Source organism: Meleagris gallopavo, chromosome 13 (genome assembly GCF_905368555.1).
Source record: "Meleagris gallopavo chromosome 13, MGAL_WU_HG_1.1, whole genome shotgun sequence".
Taxonomy (NCBI): Eukaryota; Metazoa; Chordata; class Aves; order Galliformes; family Phasianidae; genus Meleagris; species Meleagris gallopavo.
In genome coordinates, this window is record NC_139416.1 from 5480622 (window position 1) to 5500276 (window position 19655).

Sequence of the window (19655 nt, forward strand, 5' to 3'; positions counted from 1 at the left end):
ACACGTATATTTTTCACTGTCTCATACACCACTATAATTTCTTTTACTCTGTTAAATTCAGATGTAATTTAGGGTGGAAAAATACATTTTAGAATTACACCTGCAGCATGTAGTATTAGTACGAGTTTTCCATAGCATGACAGTGATGTTTCAACAATCTATACATATTGATTTAGGCTGATAATAAACAATTTGATTAGGCTCCATCTATAGGCTGTCATTTCAATCACTGTCACTGGTCCAATAGAGTGGAAGGCAGCTAGCAGACACATATGGCAAGATTTCTCAAAATAAGAAACTCTGGCCTGATTAGAGCCCTAGGTTCAGTGAATTGGACAAGACAGCTCAGCTGCCAGGTTATTAACTCCCTCAGAAAATACTCTGCCTTTTCCCCGGGGCCAGCCTGAATATTCTGATCTGGATCGATAAGCAATCTCCGGTGTGTACAAAATGCCAGCTAGAATCATTTGTCTCAGTGCAGTCTCCTTACAAAGGATAAAACACCTGCAGTATATGGGCTTCTCTCCCTCCTCCCCCGCCTTCCCCTTTTTAACTAATGACCCACAGAGAAGGAAGAAGTAACTGAATCTATTCCATCATCAGGAAGGCTCTCTCAGGTTTGTTTTAATGATCACAATGGCTACCTTTCAATCTTATAAAAATTATAACAGTCATGGTTTCCCTGTGGCATGTTTATGTAAGTAATGTGAACTGCAATGTAATGACAAGTGTACAGATGTCATTGTAAGAGGGCCCTTGGCAAGAAGATATCTCAGAATGTCAGAATTTTAATAAACAGCACACTGCTGGTGGGGCTCTGCATGGTGGCTGTCTTTTATATTCGTAATGTGTGCTGCGATCTGCTACTTGGACCAGAGATTTTTTTCAAGGGTGCTTAGCAGCAAAACATACTTTGAAACTGATTGGAGTAGAAAAATTATTTTCCAGAGCAGCTGTGTTTGCCCAATCTCTTACATATCTTCAGATTTGTTTGTACTAATAGCAGACTGCAGGCATGTAAATTGTACTTTCTTCGGATAAGTACCACATCGTGGGATTTTTGCCTGAGTGATTTCAGAACTATCCAAACCTCTTGCACCCTGGGAGAAAAGTACTCCATAAGATGCCTTACACTTCCCTCTTTTGGTTAGAAAGTGTAGCAGAGAGGAAAGTGCAGTGAGAGGAAAGTCCCTGCGTTAGTACCTCAGACTGCCACATTCAGTCTTTGTTTTAACACTTGAAAGAAAAACTGGCTTTGAGAGAATGACAAGAAATGTCTGTGTTTTCATCTGAATTATGCAAAAATTCAGAATCACGGGTCTCAGAAAGTGGACAGCTGCAAACTTAACACAAAGTTTGCTTTCTTGATCTGTATGTTTGTAACTTGGGAGTTTGAGTTCTGATTAACCCAGAACTTTTGTCCATTTTTTTAATAATTAAGCAATGATATGTTCTTGCTGTTGCAAAATTCTGCTGAATGGACATTTTTGCTGAAATTAAGTTCTGAATACTTACGTTATGCTCCAGTGTGTTCTGAGGCTGTACTCAATATGTGCTTTGCTTAAATTGAAATACAAGTTAAATACAGTGAAGGAGAGTGCCTCTCTGTTAATATATACCCTTAAATCTAAAATCAAGTAACTGCAAACCTCCAAATTCTTCTCCCTCTATGGAGGCACAAGACAGAACTTCCTGAAAAGTGTATAGCATCATATGCCATACATTATCCAGTAATAAAAGCTGAATCTGCTTAGCTGTATTCAGTATTTATTAAGTGAAGACTTACACTAAATATCTGACTCTGACTATGGATTAAAAGACCAACTTTAACTTGTTTTTTCTAGGCTATTTCACTATGTCCTCAGCCTGATATAAATGAAGGCAGAATTCTGAGTTCCATTTATTTAACTATTCCCCTCCATGCTCCTATAGAAAACTTACTTTCAGTAAATATAAATTGGAGATCCATGTTTAATTCACAAATAAAGCGGTATTTTGTGTTGTGATACCTCTTGAAAGATTAAAAAAAAAAAAAAAAGAATTTTGTACTACCAACACTTGAAAAAGAAGTTCTGCATTTGCTCTCGGCCCTTTTCTGCATGTTATGGCTTTGTCAAGAAATCAGAATACTGCATTCCAGGCAGTTCAGACTTGCTATCCAAAACTTCAGGAAATAAATGTTGCTTTGGAAAAAAAGAAATAAATTAAAAAACAAGCAAACCAATGTAAGGAGCAACTTTAATGAATTGATTTCTCAATGTAGAAAACACATTTCCCATCAAGACACTTATTAGAATGTTTATCTCAGGGAAAATGCATACAGTTTATAAGAAAAGCCGATGTTATGTTAATTCCCATTATTATACACAGATAATATTGAGGAAGATGGAACAAAGTGCCTTTAAACCAAAGCTGATGACATTTTTTTTCTTGTTTGCTACAGCTTTATTGTAGTGAAATATGTTCATTTTAGCAAGGAAAAACGCCCTGAATAGACAGCATAAGAGCAATAAGATGTAACACTGCAGAGCACAATTTTAAAATGATGTGCTCTAGAAGTAAGGCTTTTAGACATTTTGGTTTATGTATTAAAACTTACCACAAATTTGATTGAGAATGAGCCTTTGATGGATATTTGCTGCAGTTATGCTGCATTAGACTCGATTTATCCACCACCTCTCATTGTTGCTATTGATTGATTTTTAAATTAGATGAAGGCAATCAGTAAATACCACCCAATCAAGTCCTAAAAACATACAGGAGATTAGACAATTTAGGGTAATCAATGAAAATATTCTGTGATTTGCTACCACTCAATTTTGACCATAAATTACAACCATAACTTGCAAGTTAGTAAGCCATAAAACAAGTGGATGTGACAAGAAAAACTATAAGAAATGAATTAAGGAGATGAAGAGGAACCACTAGTGTTGCCGTTTAATGAGACAAAATTACTCTTTATACATATCTTGCATTTCTAGTTGAGTCTTGCCAACCGTAATGTAGTACAAGAGAATCATCCCTGCTCTTCTCTCAGATTTGTTTCTTTTTTTTTTAATATAAAAGCTGTTCTATTGTTTAACAAATCAGTTTGAACAATAACTAATCAATCTAATTTTGTTACAGCAAATAAATTAATGTAATTTTATGTTTAAAACCTTCTGTTTGCTAAAGACTCTCACCCACATCATAGGCACTTGCAAATGCTGAAGTCACACTTCTACGTTGTGTTATATCCTACAAAGTTTAAAGTGTAGCTATAATTGAACATTATTGTAGGCCAACACTTTGAAGAAGCTGTGCTTGTATGCTTTTTTTTTCTTCCATGATACATTTCACCCATTTTCTACATTCTGACATTTTCACCAGCATCTAATAATTCACAATCCTTAAAAAAGCTATTTTACAGTTTATTTTACTAGTTGAAAATAACTGGTCAGGATCCTTGCATTGATGGACGACAGTATTTATTTGGTATTTCTAGGCAGAATCCATGCAATGTGTCTTTTAAACACCTTAGAAGTATTTAAACATTGATACTGATAGGTTTTATTGGCAGAAACTGGTAAAGTAAAGCAAATATTTATCAAAAATCATTTCCCTTCAGAAAGTTGTACAGATGTAATACAGGTGAATGGTATGCCAAAGGCCTCTTGGTTAATGCCTACATCTTCTTCTTTAGAATAAGGAGGAACACTTACAAAAGGTATACAGAATATTTTGGGGGAACTCTGATCATACAAAAGTGTTAACGAAGATGCCTCTGGTGAGGAAAATTTGCAGGCCTTCTCTTCTTATACAAAATAGAAGTTTGACCAGTCTGCAAGCTGCAAGTGAGCTCCCTTGAAAGATGATGGGAATTAAAAATAAGACAGCACTATAGGAACAACGAAAATCCCACATACACTCACATTAAAATGAAATTATACAGAAAATGTATTTGTAGAGCTTGATGACAGAGCATTTCCTTTGCCAGAGAATAAATTCAAAGTGCACAGATGGAAAAAAATACTGGAAATATATAAGTTTCTATTTACCATGATTTAATAACTGTCCAACAAAGACAGATTTCACATTAGAATGGAGAAGGCAAAAGCCCTTCAGTAGGAAGAAAGCTTTAATGATGTTGCAAACAGAAGATTAATCAGCAAGTACTGACTCTATATCAGTGGGTGGACTCTATGTGAGAGGATCCAGGATTAGAACATTAGGATGATTTTGTGTGGAAATGCAAAGCACTTGCTGAAGTAGACAGATGTCTGGCACTAACTTTAAAAAAAAGAGGGAGAGAGAGAGAGAGTTAGTTGTTGTTAGCTGGCTCTTTTTTAAAAGTCATTTCCTTCAGCCTAGTGTTTTAAAATCAGGACTCACTTTTTCTTTCATGCCTTTGGAGCAGGGTAAGTCCGTGCAAGTGCAGGGACCCTCGAGGAAACGAATTTGTCCTTGTCAAAGACACTTCCACCTGAATTCTGAAGTTAATGCTACAAAATTGTCCATATCTATGGTCTTCCAGACTTTCTGTGTTGTTCTGCAAATCTTAAAAACAATCCAGCCTGAAAAGGGACTATGCTAGTCCCTAATAGGATGGAGAAACACCCCCAGCTTGCTAAATCTTATTAAAAAAAAAAAAAAAAATTGAAAAGGATTTTGCCTTAACTTCAGCAATGTATCAATTTCTATGGGCTTATAATATGCTAAGAAAGAAGTAAATTCTTTGCTAATTATAGCTTTTGTTTCCTCCTGGTAATATTAGAGAAAATTTCTATGCCTTACATCATTGGTATAATTTCTGTAAAGGACATAAAATAGGACTGGAAGAGATGCAGTTCTCAAACATGGTGTTTTTACTTTGTAGGCACCATTATTTCTGAAATTTGAGATTTTCCTTTGTTTTGAAGTCTCTTTTTAATATCCACCTCAGGCTTCTTTCTAAGGGATTCTGGAAGTGATCAAACCTTTGGAAATCTGGTATAAAGTTGCAGGACAACCAGCTAAGTCATGCAGGCAGGAAGTGAAAAAGCTGAGAATTTGGATGGAATCTGGCACGTTTGCATTCCTATATTTAAATATTTGCCTGAATTATATTTGAGTTATAAATGTTCACTCATTTTATTTCTTTGCATCCCCTGGTGTTCTAGACAAAAAGCTAACATTTTTTCAACATATCAAAATACTCTTTTCAAATTCATGTTTCACTGGGTTGAAGAATGTGCATAGCAAAAAGCAAATAACTTTTAGTAGTGAGGATAGGAAAGGGAAAGAAAAAATAAATCTGCTGTTAAACAAAGACAGAGACCTTCTCTGCAGTTCCTGATTGACTGGAACAATACGATGAAGCTGGTCTATTCAATATAACTTCGAGAATAATTGCCTGGGAGGTAACTAGAAGAAGTACATTTTACTCTATCATGGCACATAAATAAAAGGGCACACTAATTAATCATATAACTTACCAAAAGTGCTTTTTATTTTGCCATTTAGTATGCCAGAAAGATCATTTTCTTTAATGTATATACCCAGTATTAACATGATTTAATCCATCATGTTCTGTATTATGAAATTACTTTGTTTTACTCCCTGATCCAGCTGAAGATCATTAACCCACACTATTATCTAAGTCATACATCATTTGAGAGTATTACCTCATATAGCAAAAAAGCTACTTCCCTCGGTTACACACTCCAACTAAGAAATCATTTTTTCTAGATGGTGCTGACAAGTAGAGCTGCTTTCATTAGAAAGCAGATGGTTCACTGTTTCGATTCTACTTTACCTCCACATTTGCTCCAGCTCTGAGTTCTTTGCTGTCAGTCACCTCATTGTTCCATCTCATACCATCTACAATCGTATATTCCAGACCTATTCACAAAATGTGCTAACCATCATGTTGCCTTCCCCCATGACCACCTCTTTGAAAGCACAATGTACTCTGCATCCTCGCTTATTGTAACTCAGTCTTCAAAAAGCAATGAGAGTAAATCTCATCATCTGTACAGTAGCATATCTCCCACAGTGCTGCAGGTGTCTGTTAGCTGAGAGTGCCAACGATGTAATTTACACATTCAGATTTGAGGTTGGGGCTGAAGTCACAGCACTGGAGAATTTGTCTCAGTAGAGCTTTAGGGCAGAGTCTGGCCCTCTATCATTTCTTTCATTTGGCAATTATAGTGTTTATGATTGTTTAGTATTTTCACCCTCTGAGTCTGTATAACACGTGTCCTACATGGGTGCTTGGCAGGGGACAGTAAGTAGTAGCTGGCAATAAAACCATGTGTAATAGAATAGGTAGCAAGGGTTAGTGTCCCAAATACAAGTATTATTTTGGTTAAATTCAGTTAGCAATGTGTGAATATCATCTTAGTGAGCTGAGAGAAATACAGGCCTGATCAACCAAACAACATCAATTCAAACAGAGGTAAATGCTTTCTTGATATTTCTGAATATTGTGCTGCTAAATATGGTTCTCCATTATTCCAGGTACTCAGATATTTCTTGTGTAACTTGCAGCATCAGCTACCTGGGTGTAAAAGCACCATGGAGGAAGCCATGGAAGCTAATCTGTTCAGAAGCTATAAAAAATATGGGAATGCGCGGGTTTCACATATCTCAAGGAGCTCATCATTTCAGAGGCTTGTTTAAAAAGGGTTGGTGTGCTTGTTCTGGGAATTCTGTAGCCTTCTTCGTGTGGTAGTGAGACTCTTAAGTAACAATCCATGTTGGTGAAAGAAGAAAAGGCAAGGTGGAAGTTAAGATTTAATTTGCTTTTGCATTTCATGTTTCCAGATGATGATAAGTGGATTATATTTTTTAAAGGCTTCTTTCTTTAGACTGTCTCTTTTGTGAGACAATAGTAAGTACATAAATATTTTGGAAGAAATATCCCAATAATCCAGTGTCATGTTATTGCTCCTATGTGATTCTATCACTTGGGGAAAAAAAAAAAAGAAAAAAAAAAGTAATCCTTTATCACTATCTTTAAACCTATTTTTTTTTCTACAGAGGAGATATAAGATGGAAAGGGGTTTTTTTGAGTGCTTTGGGAAAACTGTATTTGTTATGTTAACAGCAAAGCAGAAACATGTAGTGCTTTTGATAGTCTGTGACTTGTTTTCATTCTCTTGGGATTTGCAAACAGCAGAAAATTACCTGCTTCTATTTGTTCAGTCTTTCTACAAATGTAGTAGAATGGCCTTCTCAAAACACCGTGCAGATATTCTAGGCCAATTCTAATGAGTTACCAGAGGTTCTGGTTTAAAAATGTAATTCTAGTATAAACATCCAATTAAGTCAGGTTGTTTTGAGCCAAAATAAAGACTGGATAGTGCCTGAAAATCTTTCTTGGTATTATTATAACACACAAATAAATGATATTTTGAAATAGTTGCAGTTCTTCAAATAGCCAAAGTAATTCCTGTTAGGTTTGAGAATGCCTGTATTTATCTCTAAGGGTTAACTTTGAGAAATAGATTCTCTTTGAAGTAAGTGAGAATTTCACCCTTCATTGTTTATATAGGAAGCCACTTGCCTAATAAGATGAAATCTGTAGAGATAAATGATCATTTGATAACATTTTGTTCTTTATAATATCCTATTCTGCCATATATGGTTTGATTTTGATCACACTGCACTGGAAATGATACTCAAACATTGTAGTAACCAATTCAGACCTGCTTTACATAGATTTTTGTGATTTCTGTCATGTTCATCACAAATTCAGTTTGTATGTCTGGAAGTGGTTTTTTTTTTCACCTTTTGTTTTCCAAATGCTTCCTAAATCACGTCAAACTTACCATTTATTATTACCTCCTTATATTTTCTTTGTATCATCTGCTGTAGTGTCTCTTTTATTCATGCTGAAAATTATTATAGTGGTTGTCAGAAATTAGCATATATTGTTGGGATGGGTATTCAGTTTAGTTAACTTAAAGTACAGCCTGTCCACAGATCTTAAAATGCATCTTATGTGGGATGTGATTTAAAGCAATGATCTTAAGTAAACAGTTACATTTTTTTCTTGTACAGTTTGCTCTGAAATTGTTGGAAGAGCCTGGAACAGACATGCTTACAAAATTCAAAGAAAAGATAATAGATTAGTTTTGGTTCCAAATATCGTCATCTAGATGAACACCAAGGACAATGTTTAGTTATAGTTTAATAATCCATGGTACAAAGAGTTCTGAACAAATTGGGGGAAAACATAAAGCAACAATATTAAGCAAATCCAAGGCTGAAGGTCAGCCTGCAGTTAAAAACCATGCTCAGTTATATTATTTTTAGTGATGACACAATATTTAAGCTATTGAATTTGGCACCACAAACAGCCATGCATATTGTACAGGGTGAATAAGTATGCAGTTGGTTGGGGTTGACTTTTACATTTCTGTTTATAAAGTCCACGGTCTCTGGTTTACTCTCAGTCAGATATAGCCTCAGCATCCAACCTGAATAAACCTCACCTGAATAAACCTCACAGCCAGTAATCCAGCTGTAAATATGACAGGGCAAAAATAGTAGGTGCAGATGCTGCTTACACATTATGAGCCAGCCTCCTAAAAGGGCATGGCATGAAGATAGATTATCTTCTCCAGAAGGAGTTGGGTGCAGCTGTCATTGGAGCATTAGAGGTAATGTCTTTTTACAGTGAAGTTGCTGTTGCAGAGCTTTGAACATCAAGAAACTTTGAACTGCCAGAAATTACCAAACTGTCCAGTTTAAAGTTAGCTTGGCCATGTCTATGCAGCCTGGAGTGTAGCCCAATTCATAAACAGTCTCACAGTCCATTGCTCCATTGGCAGCACAGACCCTGTTTTTGCATAGTCCAGGAGACAGATGCTGTGGAGAGCATTAATTGCCCGCTGCCCAAACAGAAATTTCTGTGCCACCACAAAGTTCCTTTGGAGCAGGCTGATAGCTATAACAGGGGCTCTGTTAAGTGGAAGAACTATCAGCTTCTGCAGGTAAAATCTAGATATAATCTAGTCCTCAAGATATCAGCTTATCGCAGGTGTTTTCTTGTGGCTTGTAACTCCTGTCTTCTGACGGAGATGCCCGAGAGATTTAAGAATTTTTCTCTAGTAAATTGCCTCTAGAGAGAAAAGTTAGACTTTGGCTTATGCCTTTGAATGTCCTGCAGAATGTGATTTAGTATGGATGTGACCCAAGCCATTTCTGCTCAAGAAAACATTTTGCAACCACCAAGTACTGTAGTTGAAAGTAATTATCAAAACAGAAAGGATATACCCCCAAAAAAGAAAAGTACTGTGAACTGTTGGTATGAAGCTTTGGTTCAAATACCAAAACATTAGTGGTTTTGCTTCAACTGAATTACACGAAACTTCCATGTACCTTTTGAGTCTAGGTTTAATCCCGACCTGAATGCTGACATAAAATCATAAAGCATCAGACTTTTATATACATTATACTGCAAAATAGTTCCAAACAAAACAAATGAGAAGATACATGAAGCTGTAGTGTAAGATCTTAACAATTTACAATAGGTGCTGTTCTAGGATTTGTGTGTAATAATGACTGAGTGCACAGACACTCCTGCTGCTTATATAACATGAGCAGAAATTTCACCTGCTGCTATATAGGGATAAACTCTGTACAGTCTTTGAAATTTTATCTAAAGCATTTAGAAGATACAAAGCATTAAAAAAAGAGAAAAGACTGGCAATAGCAAATTACTTATAAATACGTCATTTGCATTTATGAACAGGGTTCAACTTCCACACATTTTTCTATTTTCAAATAACAAATAACATTTAAAGATTCATAATGAGGTATGAAATAGATGAAAGAGTACTGAAGGTGAGTCATTCATTAATCATAAGCAAAACAGGGTCGAAATCAAGGACACAGGAGCACAAACTGTAAAAGTAATGGGTTGCATAATCATTGTACTTAATATTAACTACATTATGTTTTTTGTGTGAGTTCTGAGAAGTTGATTTTTTAATGTTTACATGAAACTAATCCAAGGTAAATTTTATTTCTCAATATTATTTTATCCTAATGGTTGCCCTTTTTTCATAAAGTAGAAGACATGAATTCTGGCTTATCACATTGAAGATTTAATAGAGGGGCTTAGCAGGAATCATTGAGTCTACTGTAATTTTTAAGATATTTTACTTTTGATTAGAATGCACTGTTTCTTATAGTTACATCCCCTTCTTGTTTGCCATGGCTGATTTCCCATTAAGGACATAAATTCTCCTAGAATGAGTCTTTTTGGCCAAAATAAATTGTTATTCGTATTTGGCTGTCAGAAAAACACCAAGAACAATTTGCACCATTCTGGACCTTTATCCTACAAGAGTTCAATCTGCAATGACAAGACAATGTGCAACAAAGTTGTCCACAATTTACAGGTGACTTTTAGTATTTAAATAGTTGGAATAATTCAAATGGATATTGTAATGATAACAATACCTCCTCCCTCCCACTCTCTCCATATTGTATTTCAACTGGAACCATAAGCAAGGTAAGCTGGAGGAAGATATGCTGGACTGGTAACCAAACGAGCAGTCAACTTATTTTAAAATCACTAAACAGATGTTTTTCCCTGTTCCATACACATTTGTTCTCTCATCTGTGTGGAGCAAGTAATTCAAGTAATTATGCTACTTTTATTTGTTTTTTCAGAATTTCATGGGGGAATTAACAGACCGAGAAGGAGACAAAGAGGAGAAAAGTGCAGAATGAGAACTGTGTTCATAACATATAGAAAGGTAATATTTTGTTTTTACCCACAATATGATATTCATGCACCCCCTTGTCAGTTCTGTGTGTTTGTAGCTCTATGCAGACCAGCAGTGCTTGGGGGAGCAGCCTTCCTGAAATCCTGGCATGGCTGCCAGCTCCCTGAGGAGCAGGGAGAGGCATTGGGCAGCTCTTGGTGTAGGCTTTCTGCTCTCAGGCATCTATGCTGTCACACTGGGGTCTGGGAAAACTAGCTACACTGACCTTGGCAGTCCAAAGTAGTTTTCTTCCACAGACGGCATTAATGTTGCCCAGTGTTGACCCTATCCTCTTAACTGTCACAGAGGCTGTGTCCATGCAGTGGGACAGATGTTCCCTCTCCAGGCACAGGGACAAAGGATGCACTGAAACTAGGCTGCAGGTGGGCTGATGTGCTCTGGATTCTTGTCCTTCTGTAAACTTTGGGAGCTGCCCATTTTTGCACCAGGTTCTGGAATCCTCCAGTTAAATGGACTCATGTTGTAGGACTCATGCTCTGATGTAGGCATGAGGTGCACTTGAACTACTTATTCCCAAGTAGCTGTCCTCACTGTAATACACACTCTCTGTGACTTTCACCTTTAGTATGATAAAGACCTCTCCACAAAATATTGTAGCCCATGCTAGAGAGGCACTGCATGCCTTGTGACTCAAAGTCTATCTCAGAGCTGTCTTTGCTCACACTCTTTCCTAGCTGTAATTAATGCATGTTGTTTTGGTGCCTGAGTAAAATTTGCCTGCAAGTAGAATGTAACAAGCATTGCTAAGCTAGTGTTTAATGCTTAGATGGAAATAATGAGTTTTCAACATTTCTGTTAACAGTCTATGCAATCTTAAACTTTGCTCTGCAATTCCGTTTTCAAAGAAAAAAAGTAACACTTGATTAACATACTCTTTCATATGCTTTCTATGCCCCTTGATAAAGAAAGTGTCTTATTTTTTAAATCTTCCATTTAACTGATTTCCTGCCTTCACCAACCTTTCTCAATTTTATAAATTATATTGGTGCCTACAGTCACATGATACCTTATATGTACAAGAAACTATATGTAAACTGCAAGATATTGAAAAGCAGTCATTGTTGGTGATTATTTTCTTTCTACAGAAATATAAAGTGCATGTTCATTAATGACAAGTTCTGGATGAAATATTTGAATTGAACGGCTTTAGGAAGGATAAAAATAATCACCAAACTTGTTTAAATTTTGTTATGATTTGCATGGTATGCTATTAAGTATAAGGAATTTGCCCAGATCCATTAAAGTGATCTGTATATTACAGGCCTGTAACAAGGAAGGCAGATCCCCATGTCATGTTTACATTTTAGATGCAGGTGGTTTAGATTCCAGAGCAAATAGGTTACTGATGATATTATGATTCCCAGAAACAGATTGCCCAGCACTGCCTTTCTCAGGCAATATGGTTAAAAGTTTCATCCTGTCCCCGGTGGTCTTTTGCTTGACTGCTTTTTCCCAGACCCTGGGAAACTTTTCAGTTAGGATGAAATACCATAGAGAAGAAAGAATGTGAATACTTCCAAAATCCAAATGAGGATTTCTCATTCTTCCTTCTCCTAAAGAAGGCAAGAACAACTGTGAAGATCGTGAAGTCTTCTCCCTGCTGGACCAATTATTTTAATTTTTTTGAACCAGAATATCTGTTTTAGGTAATCTTCAAATGCTTTTACAGTATCTTCAGCTCAGTACCAGGAATGCTTTACTACGGATCTGAGCAGTCTGTCACAATAGAAAATCTGGGAAAAAAATAGATACCGGATCAGATTGTTTTGCCTTACTTGGCAGATTATTTTGCCTTACTCCTGCCCTGCTCTTTGCACACTGTCTTACACAAATGAGCTCTCCAAAACTGAGCTGTGCCTCCACTGTACCTCCCACAATCCTTATTGCAGAGCTTCTGTTCCACTTTCAGAGATTGTTCTGGCAGCCAAGCTGAGTGGTTATATTATGTCTGAAAGTTAAAAGGTGACAAGACAAAAAGCTTGGCTCTTGAGGGGCCTTGGACTTGTTTATCTCTTCAGCATCTTTGAAACTGCAGTTAAAATATCTACAAATGTATTCATGAAACATATCAAAAATGAAGGAATGCACTTTAAGCTAAAGTCCTGTCCTAGGTTAATGATTAATACACTTTGAGAACTCAGTTTGGTATTTATTGTATCATGACATAAGTAAATTAAACTACAAGCAAGTCATTATCTACTTTTTTTTTTTTTTAAAGTATGCAGTGCCAAATGATTAACCTCCTTGGTAGAAGGACAGTAAAAACATTGGGGATTTGTTGTTCTGACTCCTTTGTCCACACTCTGTGTATAAAGGCTGTGGTTCTTAGAGAAGTAGGCTTGCTATTTCCAATACAAAATGTTAATTGCTAGATATGTTTTACAATAAATATTTCTGCTTTCATCACAGTATTAAGAAAAATACACATGCTTTTACATCTATTCCTCATTTGCTGTCACAGTGAATTGTACCTTCTGTCATCTACATGTATACAATGCTATTTATTTACTGCAGGATTTACCTTTTAAATTACTGAAAACAAAGACCTGGAAAAAATCCATATCTTAAGTTTTCAGGATCAGTTTTGAGTCACACTGAGCCTTATCAGATAGTTTTGTGCTTATTTGAGTTTTATGCATGTTCAATTTTTAATTTTGTTTTGTTCCTTCTCTTTGTGACTTACAGAGCCAAGAGTTTAGAAACTGAAAGGGAATATTTTTGTATGATAATTTATGTCAGTCCATCACAAGAATTACTTCTTGCATGCTTCTGCCTTTGAAAACAGAAAGAGTTGTAAAATTGGAAGTTTGAACACTGTTGTGTGTCTTTGAAATTCTACTTTATATTTACGAACATGCCTACTTTAAAATTAGTTTACAGTGAACAAAGAATGTCACTTTCTCATTTATTTTTCAGCAGTTTGCTCACAGATACTTCAGCATATGGCTATTCTGAAATCAAAATTTCAGCCTTCTTAATTATTTGGGAAAGGTGTTTTCTTCACTAGATATAGATATTTTTCTTGAAATGAAAAGAATGCCTCAGATAGTTACAATCAACTGAAATTATTAGAATTTTAGAATTATTAGAATAAACATACTTAACTATTCCATTGTTAAACTTGCAATTAGACTGCCTTGTCTGAAGAGATTTTATGATTTCAAATCTATTTTTCACTTCCCATTTTTTTCTTCATGGCAATCTAGCCACCATTCAGAGGCTTAAAGTTCTTTCATCTAACTTTTCCTATATGACCAGAGAGTAATGGCCAAATTATTTAGGTACAAATATGTCTTGAGAATATCATCAAATCCATTCTAATTTCATTCATGCCTTGGAGATAATAATTTGAAGAGCTAGTTGCAGCGTGCAATTAAGCATGGAGGAAGAAAATAGATCCGTCCCATAATTTATGTCTGCAAAGGTTGGGCTGGATTTGTAATTAATGTTTGCTTCTTTTAATGAAATACTCTAAAGGTCTGCACTTCTGTCATTCATGGAGGTAATTTTTCAATTGATTAGTAAAATAATACTTGAAAAGTAAATGCACCTGCTTTAGCACAGAAATGTCTTAGTCAAGTAGAGACAATGATTGAAGTGCTAAAAAAATATCATTTCAATACAGTAGAGACTGGAGTTTTACTCCTCCAGAATTCAGAACTCCCACTAAAGAGAAAAAAAGGAAAAGGTAATTAAACCTCCAACAACTTATTCAGCATGCTTTCATCCAGTTTAATTCCTCAGTGGTTTTCAGCATAGCTAAATACTGTTAGGAACACATGCCTGAACTATGCATTAATATAGGTGAAATATCTCTGGAAAGCACACATTACAGAAAGACATCATTTTTATATTTATGTACCTTACTATTTTTGGAGAGCATGAACAAATTATTTAATAGCGTGAATTTGTTTCATTTTGTAAAAACACTCAAAATTATTACTGTTCATTTTGCTCCTATTCTGATGTGTTTTCAGACTCAAAGATTTTCAAGGTGGTAAAAATTCAACACTTGTGAGTTAAGGTCCTGAAACTGGTGTTTAAAAATGACTTGCAGTCTTGTTTCTGCAAAACAACTGCTACAAAATAGAGTGAAATAAAACAAGCTATATTCACATGCTTTCAGGGAGTAGGCAAGGATTTTGTTTTAATTAATCACTCAAGAAAGGATGTTTGATGACTTTTTCTGTTTTGTTAGTTTGGCACAAAGGAAGAGTTACTATCCCTGTGCTTTTGAGAACTCACAATATGTAGTGACAAATGTTCTAGGGATGATGATGAGCCAGACTAGACAAAAGGCAGAGTGCAATCAGAATCTGTGCTAATTTTCTCGAGGGCAAACACAGTAACCTAAGACGTTTTGAACCTCCTGTCATTTGGGAACAAGGATTTTGCTTTCGTAGAAAGAAGCAAGATAAGTGAATAAATGTGGTAGAAACAGCCCTTATCCAAAGCTCAACCTAGTGGAGTAATGCAGTAATCTAACTAATCCAGACAGTGGAACAAGGGAATGTATGTTTATCTGGTAAACAAGGGCAATAAAATCAATGTCTTATAATTCCTCTGGCCAGTATCATCGCTAGATGAAAAGATTAGGAGAGTGCTTGCCAACAGTTTCTCCAGCCTCACTTTTAAAAACTGAGATCTGCTTGGTTAAGGTAAAACCATAAATGAAAATATCTCAAACTGTGGTTTCCAAATGGTTGAGCCTTACTGCTGAAATGAATTGGATTTAAAGGCATGTTTCTTCCCTCAGTGTTTCCTTATTGATGTGCTTTAGGCAATGATATTTGGACCATGCTGACACTGGATGGCTCAGCTGGCAGCTGCTGTGAGTCATCTCTGAGGTGCAGAGCTCTCTCCATTTCAGTGAGAGGAAGCCCATACTGGACCAGGTACAACTTATGCTTATAGTGGCAACACCGTTTAATACTTTGCTTTAGGACACCTTCCCAATCACATCCATCTTCAAAAACCTACTTGTAGAAAGAATGCTTGTTTAGCATTTTCCTGTCCTCTTAGGCTCAAAGCATGAGTGATACAGCACCTAAAGGCTTTTAAAAATTCAGACCTTGAACTTAGTATAACTGCTATTAAAGTCAATGGACGCTAAGTCAGATTTATTCTTTTTGCACACTAGAGAATCAAAAGGTGAAAATCCTGGCACCAGTGATGTTTTGCCATCGACCTAACAGGGTCAGGATTTCATGCACAGACACAAAAAATGACATGACATTTCATCACTGATTTCTTGGATCAGATTGATAACAGTGACCCAGGATAGAAAAATGAGCATAATCCATTACTACTGTACCACTACCTGGCACTGTCTCACCATCTTGTATCTTGTTTAAAGAGAGGGAATAATCTATAATTTTGAGCTGCCTTTATTTTAGTCAGGGCAGAGAAGAATGGAAAAATCAAGGAATTCATTTTTCAATCACCTTATTTAAAACCTCTAAGTAAATGTTTGATTATTATAAATGAATCAGAATTTAAAATATCACTTGTGGAAATTAAATTATTCATTTGCTTTCAATAGCTGCTCTAAAATGTCTTTGTAGTAAAAGTGGAAGGTAAAATTCATATTAATCACTGCCTGTGAGTAAGGACATTATAATTAACAATGTGAACATTAAAAAGCATATATATAATTCCTTAGTGATACTTAATGAACTACTTAATTAAGAGCCGGCTGGAAAGATAATCTTGGATAATCAAGAAATCGGAGTATTAGCTGATTTCTGTAATGTACGAGTGCATTGCTATGCAGTAAATGCTCTGGTGAATGGTTAGTTTTATTAGTCTCTGTTTCAGTTGAGGAGATGTTTCACAGGGAGCCTGCATGAAGGTCAGACTGGCTCATGCATTTAGGCCCCGGGTTGGAAGCTGTTTTCAGGACTGGGAATGTAATTCAGTACAAAATACATTTGGATACATTTCCGTATATTCCTAATGTTCAGGGGAAGTTTGATTTTTGCTATTCTTAACTTGTCCTACTTTTGGCATAACAAAACTATGATAAGAACAAATACTGAGACTGAAGTAGCAGGATGAAAATGTACAGGTCCATGTATGAGATACCATGGAACCTGTGGCAACACCAAAGTTCTCAGTGGAGAGCTACATAGCATCAACATTTAGGTATAGTAAACTGATAAAATAAAACTCCATTCTGCTGTCTTCTATTAATTTGTTTACAAAATTTCAAATATAAAATACTAGGCTTGCATTCTTGATGTAAAAATAATAGATTACCAATACATGGATATAAATGTGCAAAAAAAGCACTTTAAAACTTTTGAAGGTAATAGTATTATATATAACATAGCAGCTGCTTAGAAGATTTTTAATGCTGTAAAAGAATTTGAAACAATTTTTTTTTCAGTTAGAAAGAAAAAAAAAATTGGATAACCTTACTGAGTTCATTGAATTTTCTGTAATAGGCAAGCTTTTTCAGTTGCCATTTCTGTAAATACATGGAGATGAACCAAATCAAAATCATCTTCACAGAAACACTCACCAAAGAGAAAGAACATTCACATCTTATTAAAGAAGAAATTAGGCTTAGCAGAAATTAAATAAAACTCTAATTGCATGAAGCTTTCCTCAGATGATTGGATCACAGGTGCAGCAATCTCTCTGCAATTTCTAGGTTAGTAAATACATAGAAAATTACTCACCTCTGTCTTTTCTGCTACAGACTTTGCCCTACATCACAACTTCTGCCTCTTTCCAAAGTTTTCCAAGTTTCCAAAACAGAATTGTTTCTCCCATAACATGATTTAGTAATTTCTTGGAATCTTAGATCTTTTTTGTTATAAGCTGCATGTTTTCCTTTTGCACTGCATGACACTGACGGTGAGTAATATTGTAAACATGTAAACAGTTATTTAGCTGAGATCTCATGGTAACTCATTAATAAGAAAAGGAATTTGTGCTTGCAGTATAAGCCCATGTAGGAGAAATTGTACAGAATACGTATATATATTATATATAAAGCTGCTGTTTGTTATACACTGTCTAAATGGAGTCAGTGTAATTCTCTGAAAGCAGATGTGAAGCCTTGGAGAAGAACAGTGAAAACATGAACCTATGAGAGAAACTATCCAACAGTGAAGGCAATCACAGTGGAGTTAAAGTAATGCTATTAAATAATGAGCAGTAATAGGTGACTGTCTGCAGTAAGTTGCCCTATAAAGCATCTGCTACCTGCTGCAGGCTACAGGATTAATTCTGAAACGTGTAATTTAGCAAAGGAGCGAGACTTCAGTCTGTTCAGCAATTGGTGGCAAACGCTTTGGTGTGGGTAACTACATTACTTTGTGCACAGTCATTCAGTCAAATGTTTTAGATTGTTTTTTATTTTTAGTAAGGCTTGGCACTCTGTATTCCTCAGAATGCTTTATTAGTCAAAAAAATCAAAAGTTTCAACTAGTTCCATTATGCTTATTTCTTGTTTCTTATCTCACTTTGAACTATGCATATTTTTGAACCCTATACATTTTGTAAGTCCACACACTGTTATTCTGGTTATTCTGTCTATGAACTGTCTGGTCAGATGAAAATCATGTTGTCATGTGATTCAAAATCTACATCCATTCAATATGTCAATTTTGGTCATTAATTTTGTAGTAGAGTCAGATTTTCCAAAATATATTGTATATAGAAGGGGAAGTGAATGCAGAGCCACAATCCCCTGCTTGTTTTATATTAGGCAACTGTTTGCCCCCATTTAATTTTTGCAAATGCCAATTGTATTTACCCTTGCATGCAGTTACTCAATTTACAGCTACCCAATTTACATTGCAGTTATGTTAACTAAAGTGCTTGGATGATATAAATAAATATATGCAAACCTCCAAAGTTTTGAAGAACAGCTTGACACTGCATCTTTTCAGGGATAGTACTGGGAAGTAAACCACCTGCTACCACTACTAGTATTGCCAACATTAAACAGAGAACAAGTTAGGCATAGAGACTTCAGAAATGTAGGTAGACGGTATCACCTGAGACAGAATTGTAATGGAAAAGTCTGTGTTCCAAATGGAACCAAATATATTGCAGAATTATAGTACTATCACCATGAAGCCAAATAAGATACATGGGATGAACTTTATCAGCTTCTCAGATGTGATCATAGACATTTATTTACCAATGTCCAATTATTATAATCTCCATTAACTTCCTTTTGTAACTTTCATCCTAGTGATAGACTTGCTACCCTACTGGAACCAAAGGTTTTATAGCTTGATATGTACTTGGTATGTTTATTGATCTAATACTTAACATTTAGAAATTATAAAACCCATGTGTAATTTCTGTGCAAGCTTCATTTGTCCTTCGTTAAGATTTCTGGTTGTTGAATAAATGCAGAACTCGAGACATTCAGGCTACTCATCTTGTTCAACTTTGTTTCTTTGAACTCCTTCTGAAGGAGTCCAGACAGACTAATCTAGAAATCTCCATTGTATTCCCACAGCAAAGTGGCATGAACCTTCCTGTTTGTGTCAAACTGTACTGTCAGTGCATATATTGAAGCTACTTCACTGAAGCAGCTTGGGCTTTCCACTGTTGAGACCTTAGTGTCCTTTGATTTTTTTGCAATTGAACTTCCAGTTGTATTTCAACTCTGGTAGTAGTAAGATCTTAACCATTTCCCTGTTAATATTAATGAAAATCTATAGGTCTAAAATAACTGTATACATAATAAACTCTAGAATCTATTTATATATATATATATATATTCACCACATATATGGCGAGCTCTTTCAAATCACTGTGGAGATGTAAGGATACTATACAATACATAATTTTTCCTTAAATATATCAACACCCTAGTATAACAACTCTCTTTTTGCACAATTTTTTAAGCTCTTTAGGTTAGTTTTGTTG

General features: G+C 35.6%; 1 long non-coding RNA gene across 2 annotated transcripts in view; it reads left to right on the forward strand.

Moving 5' to 3' along the window:
• The window catches only part of LOC116217123 (uncharacterized), a 208902-nt gene that overhangs the window by 109643 nt on the left and 79604 nt on the right, over nucleotides 1-19655 (forward strand). For both annotated transcript variants that reach the window (XR_014886226.1, XR_014886227.1), the window contains exon 4: nucleotides 10645-10730. This is a non-coding gene — a long non-coding RNA (uncharacterized LOC116217123). The remainder of the gene's footprint in view (nucleotides 1-10644; nucleotides 10731-19655) is intronic.